The 19,342-nt window shown below is 41.2% G+C and overlaps 1 protein-coding gene across 2 annotated transcripts in view; it reads right to left on the bottom strand.

The window, feature by feature from the left end:
• The window catches only part of IRS1 (insulin receptor substrate 1), a 75,536-nt gene that overhangs the window by 15,357 nt on the left and 40,837 nt on the right, over nucleotides 1-19,342 (bottom strand). The gene's annotated exons all lie outside the window — the stretch shown is intronic.

The raw sequence follows: 19,342 nt of genomic DNA, 5'->3' as shown, positions 1-19,342 counted from the left end.
ATACAAAGGTGAATTCTGCTATAGGCTCTGCTTTCTAGAAATTCTAGCAAGGAAGGTAAGCTTCACTTACAGACAGACGGAATGCAAAGCAGAAACAGGGTGAATACCATGATAGAGGCACATAAGCAAAAAGCTCTGGAGGTATGGAGGTGGGAAGGACACTTCTAGCTAGGAGAGGAATGGAAGCACCTCGTTGACACACTCGGCTTGGTTTGGCAGAAATGGAATAGTTTGGGGATGTGGAAACAGGGATGGTGTTTCAGTGTTGCATCTCCAGAGCCCAGCACAAGGGCTGGTACCTAGCAGGAACTCACTAAATATGAGCAGAACGAATGAAAGGGACAAGGCACACTTCCCACTGGGGGCGCAGGACAAAACGAGGCCCCGTGGGATGAGAGCCCAGCCCTGGACAGGCCAAGGGAGGAATGTGATTTTGTCGGAGCACAAGATATCTGCAGAGGGGTAGGAGGAGTGACGTCTACAGACGCAGGTTGGAGTGGGCGGTGGGGACCTTGAAGGACAGGCCGAGACGTCTTTAAATAAGTGAAGGGACCACAAGGACATGCTTTGTGATATGATCAACACGCAAGCAGTAACGATCCAGGTCAGCCACAAGGACAGCGATAGTCTAGAAAATCCACACGAGGTAAATGTTGACCAACGTCACTTTTTCTTTTCTCTGCCTCTCCTCTTTGAAGGAGAGTATGGCTGGGACCAGCCAGCATTCACCATGTACAGAATGGCTTTCAGGGAGGTTGAAATTTGCCAGATGAGGACTCAGTTTTACCAGGAGATTTCTGTTCATTTCACAGTCTTAACTCCGCCCCTAAATGACAGAGAAAGTCTATTTTTCTACTTACAAATAAAGCCTTGACATGGAGACACCAAGGTAAAAAAAACAAACAGAAAAAAGCACTCCAGGCTTATCTCTTTCATTGCCAGAGAAACAGGATTTACTGTGAAAGCTACAAGGGAAAGAAAACCTGGCCTTTCAAAACTGTACTTTCAAGTTCCTCCTGAATTCATACTGCAATCTACCAAAATGTTCCTACCGGGATATCTACATACCGCTTAACACAGCTTCATACATCCGGGCCTAAAATTAAGTAGGAAGGCCATAGTTTATTACAAAGGCTTGAGACAAACAAACCAACCACCAATTTATGGAAAATGGGGGAAAAGTTAAGGGTGCACAATGTGCTTTTCATCTTACATCTGGCTCTCATCCAGAACAGCTGAATGAACAGCTTAGCACAGGAACAAACTATATCCAGTTGTGTCATCACATGTGCCAACCTGCATGGATGCAGAAAGGCAGAAATGGGGGGCCCTTCGAGGAGAGAAAAAAAAAAAATGGCTTCGCCAGATGCTGAAATCTATTGCTTTGGGCCACTCAGAAGCCATCCTTGTAATTTTCCACAAGTAGTATGTTCAAAGAGCAGGAAATAAAAGGATATAACAATTCCTTCATATATCTTCCACTCCAAAATCTCGGCATACTACTTTTCAAAGCCTTTATCGTAAATCCTGATCAACGTATGTCTCAGCCACTAACGCTACCTACCGGCACCATCAACTTAGGAGTCTAGCAAAAAGTTAAAGTGGGAAAGTGGTAGGCAAGGCTGACATAGAGGAAATGGGAACAGAAGCTACAAACAGACGATAGAGGCCTGGAAAAATTTAAAGAGAGAGTCTGAAGTTCACAACTGTTATCTTTGTGCAAGGGTGTGTGTATGTGTATGTGTGTGTCTGTACATAAAGTTTAGCTACTGAGTAAACGACAAAGATTTTTAACAGACATCCTCAGTGAGGACTCTTCCTTCCTGCAGCCACCTTGGTGTCTGCATACTTATTCCAATCATGTAGCCATTGTTCGAAGCATTTTTGGAATGCCTTCCTCAAGTCCCATTTCTTTCTTGCAACTGCCTTCTCAGCCTTGGGCATATTCTTCTGAATGGTCTCTATAGCAGCCAGTTTGGCCGTCTGAGGGCACATTTGATCTTTGGAGACAGCCAAAAAGCTTTGAGAGCCAAATACGGTGAGTAAAAGAGCTGATTAAGCTGGATAATGGTTCGCAGCGAGGTATTATCGAAAGCCAAAGAACTCCAAACACTGAAGTTCCAAAACCATAGCTGTTTACCATTGCTGTAATGAGTTTGGTCGGAAAGGAACTCTCCTAACACTACACACAGACCTTAGCAGATGCCTCCTGGGACTTCAGTTCATCTGTCTATATGCCCGCCTCCACACACTTGAAATTAAGAAGGGCTGCGCTTGAATGAAACAACTTACTTGAAGAAGGGCAACCGTGTATATTTGTTTGCATGCAATATAATCGCTATTCATACATCTTTGTAACTTGGGAATATGTAAAAAAAAAAAAAAGCAATACTAGCCTCCCACAGTCATTAAATGCAATAAACATCTGTTGAGTGACAAATTAAAAAAATATACAATGATAAAGGCTGTAACGCACGTGCTGAAAAAGAAGACATGGGTAATGTGTGTTGAATGCACGTTATATCTACAACTGCAATCGACTCACAACCAACCATATGAGGCAAATATTGCTACGATGTTTTACAAAAACTCATCTGTAGCTCTCATAAACTGGAAACGGAAAAAGCAAAACATATCCTTGGAGAAGAGCTGTGCAAATATCAAATGGTGATGTTCCTGTTATACATTCTCTCTAGTTACATCACTGGGGAATAACTTCTGAACCCAGAAATACGATGCACCTGTCACAAGATTTAGTAGCAGGAAATTACATTTTGACAAAATTTCATCACCACATCAGCATCTACGGTCCGCATGTGTCTTCTCACAGGATAAAACCCACCTAATCCTGTTGCCAGTAATGAAAAATGTAATTTTTAAAGCATTATCAAATAAGTCAACACTTGGGCAATGCTGCTTGAGACCTGTGGATTATTGCACTATTGTATCCAGCAGGAATTTACATCTTCTGGACTCGACCCACTTAAACTATGCCGGCTAGAGCTGAAAAACAAAGCTTCCGCTTCCCTTCACACTATCTCAGCCTACTGATTAGTCTCCACTGAGTAAGCAGCTGAAAACAGCATAAGGTTATGATATAAGTACAAGAGAAGGATCCACACCCTTTCAGCAGTGCATTTTTAGTCAAACCCATTGGCTAAAAGTTTTTATCTTGTATTTAAATGCCTTGAAACTTCCTGTCAACTTGTTGAGCTAAGCCCACCATAGTTTAAATACCTGGTTAGAACGTTACTAGCGGTTTCTGCTTTTACTAAGGAGATGGGAGTATAATATTGTAAGTTGCTTGGCTGTTGTCATGTAGGAAAATGTAGCCAGAAAGAAACTCTTCCTTATCCAACTATGCTTGAAAAAAAAAAAAAACTACAGTAATGACTTTTCTTCAATGGAGATCATTGTTTGAGATCTTATATTGTAGATTCAACTAGAAAAATTCATATAAATAAATTCCTCCACTTGAAGAAATGTGTCAAAACTGCACATTTCTCTTTCCCTTAACATAAACAGCTGTGACTTAAAAATAAAAATCTTGAGCATAATATAGAAAATTTATGAGACAGTAAATGTAAAGAAGGAATAAACATATAATTCATTATGAACATTATAATTCCTGTCACCCAAGGAACACCACCATTCAGCTATGGTTCTGATTTCATTATTTACTTAAAGGATTTGAACTTTTAATATTCCATATTTAATGTCAAAAATATGTTACGTTGCAAGGAAATAATGTTTTAATCACATTTAGATCTTTCCCATTCTGAAAAATCTGTGATGAGAAGATAGAATGTTAACCAACATTTTAAACCTTCTTGGTATTCTACCCTTTCCCATCCTCCCAATTCATTGTGTATGGGGAGAAGTATGACAATTTGAAAGCAGAAAGAAACCCCTCTGGCTTCCTGGGTTTGGTTTCCAAAAGCCTAAGTCCTTAAGGGAGCGGCAAAGGCAAAGTATTCAGAAGAGCCAGGAGGGTGGGGGGAGACTACTGTCGGAGGAGAAAAAGGTTACCTTTGGCTGGGATCAGAGGGAGAAAAAAGGTGGAAGGGATGTGAGAGCAGAGAGGTGGGTAGGGAGCTCTGCACCTTGCAGGATGCTGAACACAGCACCTGTGACATCTTCCCATATCCTGTCTTCCCAGGTCTGTTGATTTCTCAGTTCGCACAGTTATATTCAACTGTGTACCCCTAACCATGAACACAGTTCATTTCCTCAGCTACCTCATTGATGCTACTGTAGTTAATTCACGGTACCGCTAACTTAGAGCCGATCAAGTCTTCCAGAATGCTTACCTATAACACCGTATAACATACTGCAAAAGTACTCTGTTTTTAAGCGTACCTGAAATCTGAAAAACAGGCCCAGTATTTTCTTTTTAAATCACCAGTATCAAATACATTTATAGTCCTGGTAGTGTGTAGGTGTTCCTTATTTTACCATTCACCATGCAATCTCCGACAGATAAACGAAAGCATGGATGCATCTGACGGAATGTGAAACCCCTTATGAAAGGAATTTCCTGACTTAGAGCTTGGGTTCTACCATGTGGGTTTGATGGCAGCATCTAGGGAGGAAGCAGCATTACCAGCCCAGCTCTGTTAGCTACGGTAATCACCCAAAGAAAAGAAAGTTAAATCCAGAGAGCTTGAAGTTTGGGCCAAGGGGAACATTTCTCTGCTCTTCACAAGGTACGGCTGGGAGGTATGGGGGCAAGCTGAGACTTTGGGAAAGGACAGATCTAAGTAGTGAAAAAGGCTTCTGTTTTAAAGCCTTCAGACCATAATCACCAAAAAGAAAAAAATCAAGTTAGGATTGAACTAAAGAAGTCAAGTTAGAGATAAGACCCAAGATGTTTGCTACTTTATGTTGAAAGGAGAAAGCCGTTTTTAGCTAAAGGAAGGAAACCAACATCTTAGGCCAGAATTGAGCTGGAAAAGACTTGGTTTCATGGTCTTAAATGGCAAAGGGTAACCGATCGGCCAAGCCAGAGCTTTTTAATGGAGCTGCTTAAATAGCAGTTTTGCCTGGTGCGAGTCACATGGGGGAGGGCTGGTGAAAATAACAAGGTTGCTGGCCAGCCCTTGCAGAGCGCAGAGTTGCCAAGGAAGGCTATTCGGGGAGAGTTGCCAACATGTGAGAGGCCATCTCGCTCCAGTTCCCCTTTTGTCCCAGGGAAAGACCTTCTGGCAGGGCTGGTGACTTCAGGAGACCACCAGTGAAGACAGGCACACATATTACGCAAAGGAAAGAAGAAAGGGAGGGCGACCGTCACGCCTGTGGGCGCCCGATGTGGTCCAGCGGGGGGGGGGAGGCTGTCAGCGCCATGGATTTCTCCTTCCCCAACAACAAAGGGCAGAGGGAGGAGGGTCTGGAAACTTTTCCAAAGAGTTAGGGATTTATGGAGAAGATAGATTTAAACAGCAACAACATATGGTTCTCAACAATGAAAAGTATTCCGTCAACGATCTATTAAGGAAATCTGAATAAACATTTAGAAATCTTTTAAGCCAAAGAATATACACTTCAGTTATTGCCCATTCTTTTCAGTAAAGACAGAGCATGCTGATAAGGCAAAAGGTAATTAAAAGATAAAGCAAGTGGGGGTCAATACCATAATGGTCTCCCCCCAAAATGTAAATCCAAATGTCTCAGATCTCTCTTCTGCCAAAATTCTAACAAGTCCCCACATACATGATCGTCAAGGTAGAGGAACTCAGAAAAGCAATCCCCCTAACATTTCACGTCAGACCACATGTGCTGGGAGACAGGAAGCTTTCATTTTAACAGAGCTCAACCAAAATAAACCTGTTGGTTGAAGACATGAAAATAACAGGACACCATCTTCCCTACCTGAGGAGACAAGTCATAAAAGTCACTCCTTCTCCTGCCTTCGTGGGAGCTAATTCTGCAGTTATTCCTGCCTCCCAGGAAGTACCATCCCAGCTCTGAGGTTTATATTGTAATTTCACATTGGTTTTTTCCTTTTTTTTGTGATGTTCAGAAATACAGGACATAGGTTTTGTTTGTCTGGCTCTGATATCAAACTACTAGACTTAAATGAAAATCACGGCTTCATTTACAACATGGTGTTTGCAATACCGTTTCCGCAATTAGGCAAAAGGAAAAGCAAGCAGACCTAGTCCCCTTGCCTTTACTTTTTCTGTTAAATACTTCATAGAGGTCGCATTCTTTGCCCACTCCCCGGAGTCATCTCATAAATTGAAGGAAGCAAGTGCCTGACTTTACCTTCTAGTAATTGTCCGGCTGCTCAATTGTTTCTCATCTACCATCATCAGCTTTTCTGTAACAGCCCAGGAACCAGAGCACAGAACAAGTGTTCTCACAGACAGCCCTACCGTCTGCAGAGGGCAGAGGCAAGGATCATTAACGCCACTGACATCACTTTTGGCAGCTGGAGAAAAGGGAAAACCCGTGTTTAATTTATTTCCTAGTTACTGCAAGTTTTAGTCGGAGTCCCCGATAATACAGGTTGCGGTTGACTTTATGGAAGAGCCTGGTAATGCAAGAAAAATGTACTGAACTGAACAAGCATCTTTCAAAGGAACCAAGAGGTACCTCAGCCATGTGGCCCTGATCGCCTTCCTGTAGGTGTTTTGGTCATTAAACTGGCCTAACACAGGACAGGGCCATTCCCAGCTGTTCGTAAGAAGGTCAAGCTCAGAAGGAAACTTTCCCTACTACACACCTCTAATTAACATCTCCTTAAACGCATCAGCATAAATCACAAACAAAAAGGTTTTAGCCTTTGTCTGTCTTCTTGCTTTGAGTATACCAAGGGGGAATGTTGGGCAGAATTTCATCTGGGATTCTTTGAAGTTAAGCGAGCTGTCCCCCCCTTTTTTTTTCTTTTTTCTTAAGCAGTCTAAATCATGAAAGAATGCTCTCTGAAACCAACTGAAACAGATCATAAATATATAAGTATATGGCAGCGTATTTCAAATGTATTCAACCCACAATTCTCATTCATTTTACCTTAAGAATTCTTGTTAAAGACATGCAAGGCATAAAGATCTCTGGGCTATGAGAGCAATAATTAAACAAAAGTCAATGTGAGGGAGGATGGAAAACTGGACCATCCACCTTAGACTACAGAAGGCCAGAGGTTCTAAAATAATTGGCTTACTTTAAAGATGAGCATCGTGTTGCTTACAATAAAGTAACAGAATAAATGTGTTTCCCTTGGGTTGCCACTACCTGAGTGATACGTGAGTAACCTGTAAGCAATTTTGAATTCTAAAATGTAATTTAGGAAACCCCGTCCAGGCAGGTTATTTTGAGAATGAAGATAGAGCCATCACATGGCTGCTAATGCTTTTTAAAGACTGATCAATTTTAACTCAGGGCTTATTTCCAAGTTAAAATTTTAAAAAAGACTGACAATGTACATTATCTCTACTCTCGTTACCCTTCTCTCTGTCATTTTGGGAAAGTTACCAACCCCCCTAAATCGCAATCTTTTCACCTGTAACATGGGGCTAACGGTGCCCATTCCATAGGGTTATCACTGAGGTTCAATGAGATAATACATGAAAAGGTCTCGTCATTGTGTTTCACACATAATAAGCCCTCAGTCAGTAAATCTTACTGGAACCACTGTCATGAACAACTAGAAAGCCTTGGATCTCATGTCCTTTCTGGATACCTGAATACACACCAGCCCAAAACGCCCTGGTGGGAAGAGGAAGCAATAAAGAATCCACAGACCAGACGGCAGCCAAGGACCAAAGGTAGAGCCAAGGTTAGGACGTATCTTGGGAAGAGAGACAAAGTTATTCCAGAAAGGAGGTGGGTACGGGGGCAAGGCCAGAACAAAACGTAAAAGTAGTAGCAGTAAAGCTAAAAATATGACCCTGTGACACGATTTTAGACAAAGACCTGCTTACTTACAAAGGGCACAGCTCCAGTTAAATACCTGGACGGAGAGCGTTAGCAGATCTTTGAGCAGGTCTTCAGTGAATGCCATCCACAGAAATGTCACGGAAAGGCCACTTCTTCTGTTGCTTTCCCGGAAGAAATTAGAAGCTTGAAGTACCCCCACCCTTTCTAAAGTCGGCTAATGAAAGACTTATAATGCTACAGGAAAGAATTTACAAAGAATTCTCATGAATAGGCTTAAATGGATGTTCAATGAGGTTCTTATGCACGATTTCCAGGTGCCAAAGCATGTTTCTAATTGTCGGGGAAGGAATTGGGCGGCTTTTGTTTCCGAATTCTTTTCCCCAATCTCTCATCTGAAGGAACCGAACAGGAGAGGGCCACAGCCAGCCGATGCTGCCTGAGTAACTTGACGAAAAACTGAAATTGCTACCAGATGCACACATCTAATCGTTGGCAGCTGGAAAAGGAGGGGAAGAAATCGGAAAGATAATCTGAAATAATTGATCATGTACACATCGCTCGCATCTCGAAGGTCTTTGAAGCAGACAATGGTGCAGATTTCTAACTAACTGCAAACACTTCTTTTTTGTCTCAGATAAGGAGGCAAATTCTTCCAGTTGACGAAGAGGGGCAGACGTTTCGCCCACTGACCCCAAGCTCCTGGTCCTTTGCTTTCACCTTTCAAGTCTCGCTTCCACTGTGCCCTGTTCCTCCCTCTTTTCTCCATTATCTGACATCTCGGCCTTGTCCTTTTTGACTTGGAAAATGGCATTTGCTAAAAAGTTTCCTACCAGCATGCTGAATTAAGCGCATCTTGTTAGCGCAGTACTGAGCTAGCTGGCTGGACGAACCAGAAGCAGTCTGAGGACAGCTGGGCCAAAATCCTAATGAAGAGGTGGTGACAACTCTTAACTAAGGAACCCTTATGAAGAATACTGATCAGTGACTGAGGGGATCACAGTCCCAAGCGAGGTAAATGGGGTCTGTGAAGGCGACCCCCAGGCCCACTGGAGTGCCAGGCAGGAGTCATCGGGACTGAAGTGCGCTCGTGGGGCTAAACCCACGTCTCATAAAAGAGACCCTCTGGCCTCCAAGCATTCCACAAAGTCTCTAGAGCAACAGTTCTCAATTTGAGGGGGTAGGAATAATTTCTCCTTTCGATGGACACTTATCCGTGCCTGGTAACACTTTCGGTTGTCACATCTGGGGTTGGGGTAAGGTGAGAGAGATGCTATTGGCATTCAGTAGGCAGAGGCCAGGGATACTACCAAACGTCCTACAGTGCACAGGGTGGCCGCCTACAACAAAGAATTACCTGGCCCAGAAGGTCAGCAGTGCTGAGGCTGAGAAACCATGTTCCAGAGCTGTTGCCTGTAGCTGAGAAAACGGAGGAAGCCATGCACACACTCGTCAGCTGTTTCTGGAGTCCACATCCATCACTTCCCGAGCACTCTTCTAGGGAAGAGTTGGAGGGAAGAAGTGTTCCTGTTCCGAGGCTTGCTTTATGGCTGACTGTCACACCATGACCTCAGAGTCCCAGTGGGTGCCTCCCAATTTACTCCCAATTTACCACTGATGGAAAGTTACCTCTACTGCATCCCCCTCCCTCGCGACCTTTTTACTAGAAGCTAGCTGGTTAATCTGATTAACCAGTCCTGCCCCATGTTTTCATATGTCCCTGCTCCAAAGGAAAACAGGAACCTTCCGGATGCAATGCAAAACACCGACTGAAGCGGGGAGAATACCAGGATTACTGAGGCCAGAGCAACAGAATTGGGGGAAGACCAGCAGGGTGTGATGCTGCTCCCCTATTCTGACCACGGAAAAGAGATCAACCCCACAAGGAAATACATCTGATCACTCCCAGGTCTGTATCTCTGCCCAGCTTAGCCAGGACCTTCTGTATGGTCCTGGACCAGGCATTTGACCTAATTTTGCCTCCACAGTGTAACAAAGTGAAGAAAATACCTTGTCCTCACAATCATTTGCAAAACTCAATGAGATAACAAGAGAAGGACACTGTGAACCAGAAGACACCTTCCTTATGTTACTTGTTACTATTAGTCCCCCTCATTGCCCTTCAAATGTCTGGGAGTTAAAACAAACAAACAAACAAATTAAGGATTAGGTCCCCTCGGTTCCAGAGTTAGTTGCCTTTTTAAAATACATCCACTGACTTTGTTCTCTAAGAGGCTACTCGTAAGTCACCCACATGTTTTGTTTTGTTTTGTTTTTTCACTTGATGAAATAAATACCCACCTTGGAAGATGATTTATTACAAAAAAAAATAGTCAAAGTACAAGACTGAGATAGAAACAGCAACTGGAATTTCTAAATATAAGATGTGTTCCCAGGGAGACACTTTTAGGTCTGTTTTCCCTAAACTTAAACTTGAAGAAAAATAGCAGGGTCGGGGTGGGGGGTTGTGGTGCAGGGCACTGCACTTGTACCATCATCGATGAGAGGATACAGTGTTCGAAAGCCTAAAATCTAGACAATGAACAGAGAGAACAAGTTGATTTCCAGGTAGTTAGATATGAAGTTTTTCTGAATGAATCCTAAGGTAGTGGTGATAAGAACAGATCCTCTTTCAATATAGGCCACAGAAGCTGCTGTGGTCCTAAGGTACACAAAGAAAACAACAGCTTCTCTTCTTTCTAGACTGTAGCCTGAGCCGCTGACAAAATGCCTTCAAAATAAAACCGAATCACACAATTTCAATATTACTATCCACCAGAGACAGGCTATAATTAACACTTAATTAACAGCTCTATGATGAGCTTTGCTTAATTCTGCTCAGCAACTGCCTTACATTTTTTCTGTAAAACCATGTCACCAATGGACAATGGCCTACCTGTTTGCTTGGTTTCTCCATGCTTTTTTTCCTTAACAAGTTAAGGAAGAACGTGACTAGGTCAAGGTCCAGGCCAAGACAGTCTTCAGAGATGCTCCTTTCTTCCTGTCTTCCCATTCTCAGCTCTCCTCACTCCCAACCATCACAGTTCCTAACAGGGCCTCTAAACATAGCCACTGACTTACCACACACCATTTCTTCTTGGAGCCTCCCTAGAGAACTTCCAGTAGAAATAAAGGCTCTCCCAGAGTCTTTCAACAGAGGTGCAAGCCTTGAGAGCAACCAGATCCTTGCTAATTTCCCATTCTAATGCACAGCTAGAGAAAGTCAATAGGAAGGTGACTTGAGAACCACTGGACATGAGTAAATAAGCTGGGACCCTTCCCCATGGTGGCCTTCTGCCCCTGCCTTTGACCATTTAGTGGTTTAGTAGCACTTCTTCCAGGGATAGAGCCAAGAAACAGAAGGAAAACTCAACAAAAATTCAACTAATATGATATCACTTATGTGTGGAATCTAAAATATGATACAAATGAACTTATTTACAAAACAGAAACAGACTCACAGACATAGAAAACAAATTTATGGTTACCAAAGGGAAAAGGGGGGATAAATTAGGAGTTTGGGATTAGCAGATACACACTACTATATATAAAATAAACAAGGTCCTACTGTATAGCACAGGGAACTATATTCAATGTCCTGTAATAAACCATAATGGAAAAGAATATATATATATATATATATATATACACACATATATATGTATGTATTTGAATCACCTTGCTGTACACCAGAAACCAACACAATATTGTAAATCAACTATACTTCAATTAAAAAAAAAAAATCAACTTAGCAAGTTTTTCCCACCTGAGAGTTCTATCAAAGTGGTAAGGAGGTTCGGACAGTGACTAATCAAAATACATATCTGGATGACAATTATCCCAATTTTTGTTTTAGATGCCCCATTCCTATTTCTATAGGCAACTTCTACTCCATGACCAAGTCACTGTATAAAGGGTTCATGGATTAATAGGAACAGAACAATCAAAGCAGTCCCAGGCCTAGTATTATCAGGACTTTCTTGATCGTGTGGTTAGATAAGAGTTAAAATCATAATTAAATGAGTTGCCCAAGCTCATGAAACTGGTTAGTGGCAGCATTGGAGTGAGACTTGGAGTTTCCCCACCCCCAAAGTAGCACTCTTTCTAACCATGAGTCATTAAAATCTCAAGAGCCCAACTCTTTAGAAAAACAAAACGATCCCAATAGAAGAAGAAGACAGGGTGGTATTCAGTATAAGTGCAAAGCAAGATTCCTGGCAGCCAAGTCACTCAACTACAGTGAGGGGTTTCTTTAGGTGACGCATGTCAAGACACAGCAGAAAAGGACCTCCCCCAAAGTCTCTGAAGACTACACATTTCTTGTAAATGAAGATTACACATCAATTTAGTTCAAAATATTTTAACATCTAGTTCAAAATATTTAAATATTTTAACATCATCAGTTCAAAATATTCACGGGAATTGAGATAGACAAACACTTGCTAAAAATATTTCCACTCTTGTATTATTGATACCATGTCTGACTTTGGCCTCCACTGTTAAGGCGCACTAGAGAAAAGCATAGAGAAAATAATAACCAAATTACGAAGAGATAAAATAAAGTGGTGCTTGTCGCACTTTAATGTGCTTAGGGCCTCCTGAAGATTTGGTTAAAATGCATTTTTTGATTCTCTAGGTTTGGGGTGGGACCCAAGATTCTGCATTTCTAACCAGCTCCCAGGTAACGCCAGGGCTGCTGATCTGAGACCACACTTTGAGTAGCAAAGGAGTAAAGAACCTCAAAGAGAAAACATACCATTTAATTGATAGAAAAGAATAATAAGAGGGCTTAGCTGGGGAGTTATAAGGAGGACTACCCTGTAAGCCATCTGTTCTCCATCTCCATAGGGTAAATGGGCTCAAACTGCAAAAACAGCTTTGAATTGAAACACGAAGGAAAATTTCCAGGTGGAAAAGGTTCTAGAAGAGTTAACTGGAGAAGAATAAGAAAGCTCCGCCTCCAGGGCCCTGGAACAACACATAGGATCTGGATGATTGCAGAGAGGACACTGGGGAAGATAAAAAGAGTTACTGTAGATGTCCTTAAGAGACTCCACACTGATGGGTTCGTACCCTGTCTAGTGTTCAGGCCATCGGAGACTGAGACTGTTGGATTGGGAGAAGGGGGATGGAAACTGTGACCCAATACATTCCTATCTCTTTCAAAAATGAATGCTGATTACTTTGATGTCTGGCAGTTTTGGTCAAGAGGAACTGAGGAGGGCCATGTGTGTTAGCTCACAGATGACAGAACCAAAATAAACGGGCATTCCCCCAACTCAATGAAATGTATGCATCCTGCCCTCTGCCGTCTTTTACCAAATAAACCACAAGGCATAAATCAGAGGTTAATTCCCAACATTGCATCTTTATTATTTGAGGGGACCCGCAGGTGGTAAAAGCCACCAAATTGCCTACTCAGATTTTATCTCAAATAAATGAGCAGACTCAACATCACAATTCAATGACTATAACAATCTACGGCACCTTTAACTCTGAAATATCAAAAGTACTGATATCAAAATATGCTTCCCAGGAGTATTAATTCATCCTCTAAAGTCTTTCTTAAGGACAAGGATGATTCCACATGCAGATATCTCACCCCAGGACCATCAATGTGTGCAGAGGAAGATCTGGAAGCAGCACATTGGGTAGTAACAGGGGAAGCAGCAAAGCCATCATGACTTAAAGGTATCAAAATTTGGAAAAGACTGAAAAATAAGCACAAAAAAGATAGTCTGTGGGTGCTAATAATTTCCACTCAGGTCAACAGGCGGTAGCAAACTGGTCCCAATCTCTAAAGGAAGGCAAACAGCCCCAAGTCCAGAGCGTGCCCATCAGTCTGATTTATCAGGAAGTCAGTTTACAAGATTCCATTTCCCCATCAATAAAGTTTCACAGGAGTACAAAGGCCTTCATTATTAGATGGTAATTTCATTCACTGGGCAGGACCCTGTGCTCTCTGACCAGGAGGTACAAGTTTTTGGGTCTGGAACACAAGCCCAGGCAAGACAAGCAAACATTTCTAATGGCTTTAGGAAACAGCAGGAACATGATGAGGTGGCCAGAGATACTCCCAAGAGCTAATTCCGAAATCACTGGCTGGGCAGTGCAATTCACACGCCGTGTCATTCACATGACTTGTTACCCTACCCAGTTGGGACAGAGTGGGAACACATTTCACCAAGATCTCTGGGATACAACAGGAAGTGAAACTGCCTGCAGGACAGTTCACTGTTGGACCCACGTGGGCTCCGCACAGTGGTAAGACCTTAGCTCCCCCAGTGCCACTTACTGGGACTCAGGCACTTGATCAACCTCAATGAGCTGCAGTTCCTGGTAAAAGGGCATTAAAAGTGCCTAACTCATTGGCCTGTATCAGGGATTAAAAGAGATGGTGACAGTAAAACACATGGCACAGATCCTGACAATTGAGCCAATGCAGAACAATTCATTCATTCTACCCAGCAGCTAGAAGCCACCAGAAACCATAATGGGAGGGGGACAGAAGAGGAATGAAAGGGGAAGGAACGTACTTGACACTGAAGCTCTCTGCTCTCAGTCATGCCGCAGACACGTTTGCAGAGGGGAGCACCTCAAAAAATGTTGGCAAGGACCACCTAGAGGGCTGGGATAGGGAGGGTGGGAGGGAGGGAGACGCAAGAGGGAAGAGATATGGGGACATATGTATATGTATAACTGATTCACTTTGTTATAAAGCAGAAACTAACACACCATTGTAAAGCAATTATACTCCAATAAAGATGTTAAAAAAAAATGTTGTCAAGGAAACACCAGCAATTACACTCATCGTATGATACCACTGGTCTCAAATAAGGAATATTGCCCGAGTTACAACTGTTTTAACGCTGGGCATGAAGGCGCTTCCTATTTTGCTTTGAACTTACAATTTTAAAAGTTGATCCATTATTAAAATGGATTGTCCTTAGCAAGTATAAAGCACCCCGAACTCTTATAACCTGAATGTTTATACTTCACTAGCTGAAAGGAAAAACTATATCTAGGCATGGTAGAATCATACCATACTCCACGTATGCCATGAAGTTTAATTTTCTGAGACTGTGAAAAGTTCCATTTCATTAATATCCTTTCCCCAATAGCCTTTGAGGTTTCTTCTCTGCAACTCTCTACTTGATTTATCAGTGTTTGGTACATAACTGGCTCTCAATAACTGTACTGTCTAAAAAAGTATCTACAGGAAAATCATACGTACGCACAAACATATTCTAAGGTCCGTAAGACTTAATTAAGGGTAATTTCAGCCACAGAAAAACTGGGCTCTTAAGTTTTTGTGAGGTTTCCCTCACATTTGGCAGTGAGTAAAGCAGGGGTTTGTTAACCCTTTAAAAGTGTTATCCCCTTTTGCTAAACAACAACAACAACAACAAAAAAAACAAAAACTCAACCAATTTTTTTAATGCTACAAGTATGACTAAGGAAATACAGAAATTTTACTATTGATTATAACTGTTTTCAAACAATACAAGCAATACAAACTCTTGTATCCTCCTCCCTACCTGAATATTTCAGTAAACCATTCCTGGGGTGACGGTGTGGTATATAAACTTACCAAACCCCCTAACACATCACAGTCACTTAGCGTCTCCATCAACAACATAGCCAACCTTTGTTCCATGTCAGGCACTGTATTAGGGGTTTTAATTATGCATTATTTCCTTTAGTCCTCATGACTATCCTGAGATTGTATTACTACCCCTGTTTAAAAACGAAGAAATTGAGGTTCAAAAAGGACGAGCAAATTCCTCCAGATTTCAAAGCTAGTAAGTGGGGCAGTTGGGATTCAAAGCCATGCTCTTGACCACAAACGTATAGACAATGCTATAAAAAGCATGGGTGGAAGTGTTGTCAAACCTCTCATCTAAGTAGAGTCCACTGGAATACACAAAGTTGTTTTTATGAAAGGAAATGGGGGGTAAGCTTCGTGTTTACAAAGGGTAATGAGAAATTACACAGTAAATGCCATTCTGATAAATCTAAACGAAATCAGCTAAAACAACATTTCACATAATAGGCACCTGGATATCAGAAATGCATTCACTTCGGGAAAATAGTTTGCAAAAGAGATTGCCATCATAAAAGCACCTTTTTATCCTTTAATTCGCGCCCTCCTGTAAAAACACTAAATATGAAATCTCTCATTCCTTGAAGACTCTAGACAGTGGTAGACACAAGCAACCGGGTATGACTAATAGATTCTGATAAACAACACAAACAGGGCCCCAAGGTAAAGAGCAAGGCCTGACATTTATGGTCCCCATAAAATAGAAACGCTTTTTACTCTAGGACTGTAGCTCTACTGGCCCAATGCTTGTAGCTCAAGATCTAGTAGACGCAGGGCTATTTTTATCTGACAACTTTTCCTTCAGTTCTTCCATCCTTTATTTAGAAAGCCAAAATAAAAACCAGAAAAAGTATACTTCCAGAGCCATAAGCCATACACTAGAATAGGTAAAGAGAGGTCCTTTGACATCAGGGGCCACGAGAGAACAGAAAGAAGATTAAAAAGTAAATCATAAACAGCTGCATCTCCCCTCCCCATTGCTTACATTCTTAGACATCCACTTTTAAAAAATATTCCCTGTGAGATCAAAACAGCCTGTACTCTGAGAAGGGGCAAACAATGACGTTAGCTTTAAGATATCACACAGTTTACATATAAACAGACCTGAGTTTGTGCACATGATTCTGGTTGGAGAGAACAGATCTGAAGGGCTCAAACGGAGAGCTATCATTGTGTTAATTATCTGTCTACAGAAAACTCTAAAATATATATGTGACCTTTAAAATGCTATTTAGCTTGAGTGTATGTTCCCCATTGTACGGTATAGGGTACTACTACTGGTTTCACTAATCAAAATAACCCAAAAAGCTTTTTCAAGTTGAACTTGGATGGCGCAAGGCCTGGATGACACTGGATGCAGTAATTGGGGGCACTCGGTCCCTTCATCCTCTACACTTCCCTCCCTCCTGCTCCCAACATTTTTTTTTTCCCCTTTCCCCTAACACCTTCTCCCTATCACTCAGTGCCACCCATACACACTTGTCAGCATTGCTATTGATACTCATCGCCGTTGATACTATTGCCCCATACCAATAACCATTGTTTAAATTCTTGCCTTTGAGCATTTTACAACACTAATGCATCAATAAAGGAAACTTAAGAGCATGGATCTCCCCCCCCCATCATCACGTATGTACCCAGGAGAGAAAAAGGAGGAGTCGAATCTCTAAAATTCTAATTCATTACATTTCAAGACATCAGCAGTGGGCAAAACGGCTTTACAACACGACGTCCATTCACAGACCTCATGGCATTTACGTTCAGTTGTCCGTATCAAGAAAGAGACTTCACGTTCTGGTTTTAACTTAACATAAGCCCCCTTCCATCAGAAGCAGCCAATTAACATCAATGGTAAGAGAGCCAATAAACTCAGGGAGATAAAAGATTTGGCCGCCCTGAACTATCATTAAGAAATCATTTATCCTACACCCATGTGTCTGAGGTGCAAGCCAAGGTGAACCACCAGCTTCATCCTTCTGAGAAAGTGCTGATGTTAAAGTCTAGCATCGATGACCTCGCTGAAATCAAAACATATGCTCCATGGAAGGTGGAGAAACAGCCCTGGATATCCCTGTCATTCACCACTGGCATCCCTGTGGTGAATCACTGTTGCCCAAAAGTTTCCAAGGACTGTTTGTAAACATTAACCCTACAAGAGGTCAATGTCTTGACATCCAAAAAGGTGGCACTGAGTGTTTCACACCCAAAGGTTTAATGATGAAACAATATATTCTACCTTTAGAATATTAACAGGAAAGGTAGTTTTGAAATCAGATGACTCACTGATCAATTATATCCTTATCGAGGCATTACAATAGCAATGTGAATTCAGACAACTCAGATAGAATTATAGGGAAGCACTGAATTGTCTCCTTTAAGATATGATGGTTCCGAGAAGGCTTTTTATTCATCTTTGCTGCCCAGGTTCATTATTAAAAGGGTTGGTTTACGTGTGTAAGTTTGCTAAGGAGGGAAGCGAAAACATCTGCAGAACCATGCAATGCCCTGGAATGAAATTCTTCTAATAAAAGATTTATCATTTAAAAAAAAAAGATATAATGGTTCCTTCTCCTTAATAGCCTTCAGAGAAGGCAGCCCCAAGTAGCCAAAGAGAGATCTAGGTGCTTGTGTGCCTGCTTTCAATGATGAAAGGCAGGTGTAAGAAGTACAAATTTGATTATTTATAAAGTGCTGCAATTAATGGGTCATGACAATGACTCCAAGTCATATGACATTTGGGGGACCTATAATATACAGAGTAAGAAGCAGTAGTACAGGATGGCTGGAGCCACTTCTGCAGACCCAGTCCTGGGCATGCACTAAGCCCACAGTTCCAAGATGTGTTCTACAGAACAGGAGCTCCAGGAGAAAGAAGGTTCTGTGGCCAATGACATTTAGACAATATCTCCCTCTCGACATTAGAGCCTTCACATTTTGTTTAACCATGTGTTTCCTAAACTTCTGATCAGAAAATATGTAGATTTTATTTCATACTAACGACTCTTAACATCCTGTGAAACACACTTTGGAAAAGACTGTGTTAAAAATTTTCCCCCCAAAAAGCATTTTCCCCTGAACTCTGCTATTCAAAAAGTATTCTGATAAAATATTAGACAAAATAATATATAGCATAAACAAAAGAAACTTATTTTTGGATGGAAAAGTTGATCAAAATTCACTGAACACAAAAAATATACTTTGCAAATACTGTATCTGTTTTTTATTCCTAAAGTTCTAAAATGATTTGTGGTCAATAATGCATCCATCCTTTATAATTTGGCATATCATATGTCGCAAGTATTATTTGCTGCTTTGATTTTGAAAGAAAATAAATATATATAGAGAGATAAAATGAATTGAAGAGTGTAGAGAGCAAACTTCCTTCCCTAATTATTCATAGACTTGATCTGACTTCAGAAAACCATCCTTCAGTTTTCATGGCTCATGTATGAAAGGTGCTTTATATTTACCTTCATGGCATTGCTGGATGAATGTCATATAAATGAAATGGTTTATTACTGCACAAATAATTTTAAATAACACTTGAAGAAATACAGACAAAAGTAAAAATATTTTATATTGCTAGAAAAACCAATTCTACCATTAGTCTACCACTATGACCAAACACGCATGATGAGTACTTTCATAAAAAACATCACAAATGAAAAACACCATACTTTTTTTCAAAACAGTAAACAGAATATTGTATTATTTTAGCCTAAATATTTTCTCAGTATACAGTTGTATATATTGGAAAAATGTGAAGTTTGAATGTCTGCCCAATTTAGACTTGGGCAGAAATTATATCTTATGGGGTTAAATTTTGGTTAATATAGCAATAATTACAATGAATCAGACTATTAC

The sequence above is a fragment of the Aethalodelphis obliquidens genome, unplaced genomic scaffold (assembly GCF_003676395.1).
Source record: "Aethalodelphis obliquidens isolate GAN/ISIS:26980383/991018 unplaced genomic scaffold, ASM367639v1 scaffold2, whole genome shotgun sequence".
NCBI lineage: Eukaryota > Metazoa > Chordata > Mammalia > Artiodactyla > Delphinidae > Aethalodelphis > Aethalodelphis obliquidens.
This window is presented reverse-complemented; position numbering and strand designations above follow the sequence as displayed.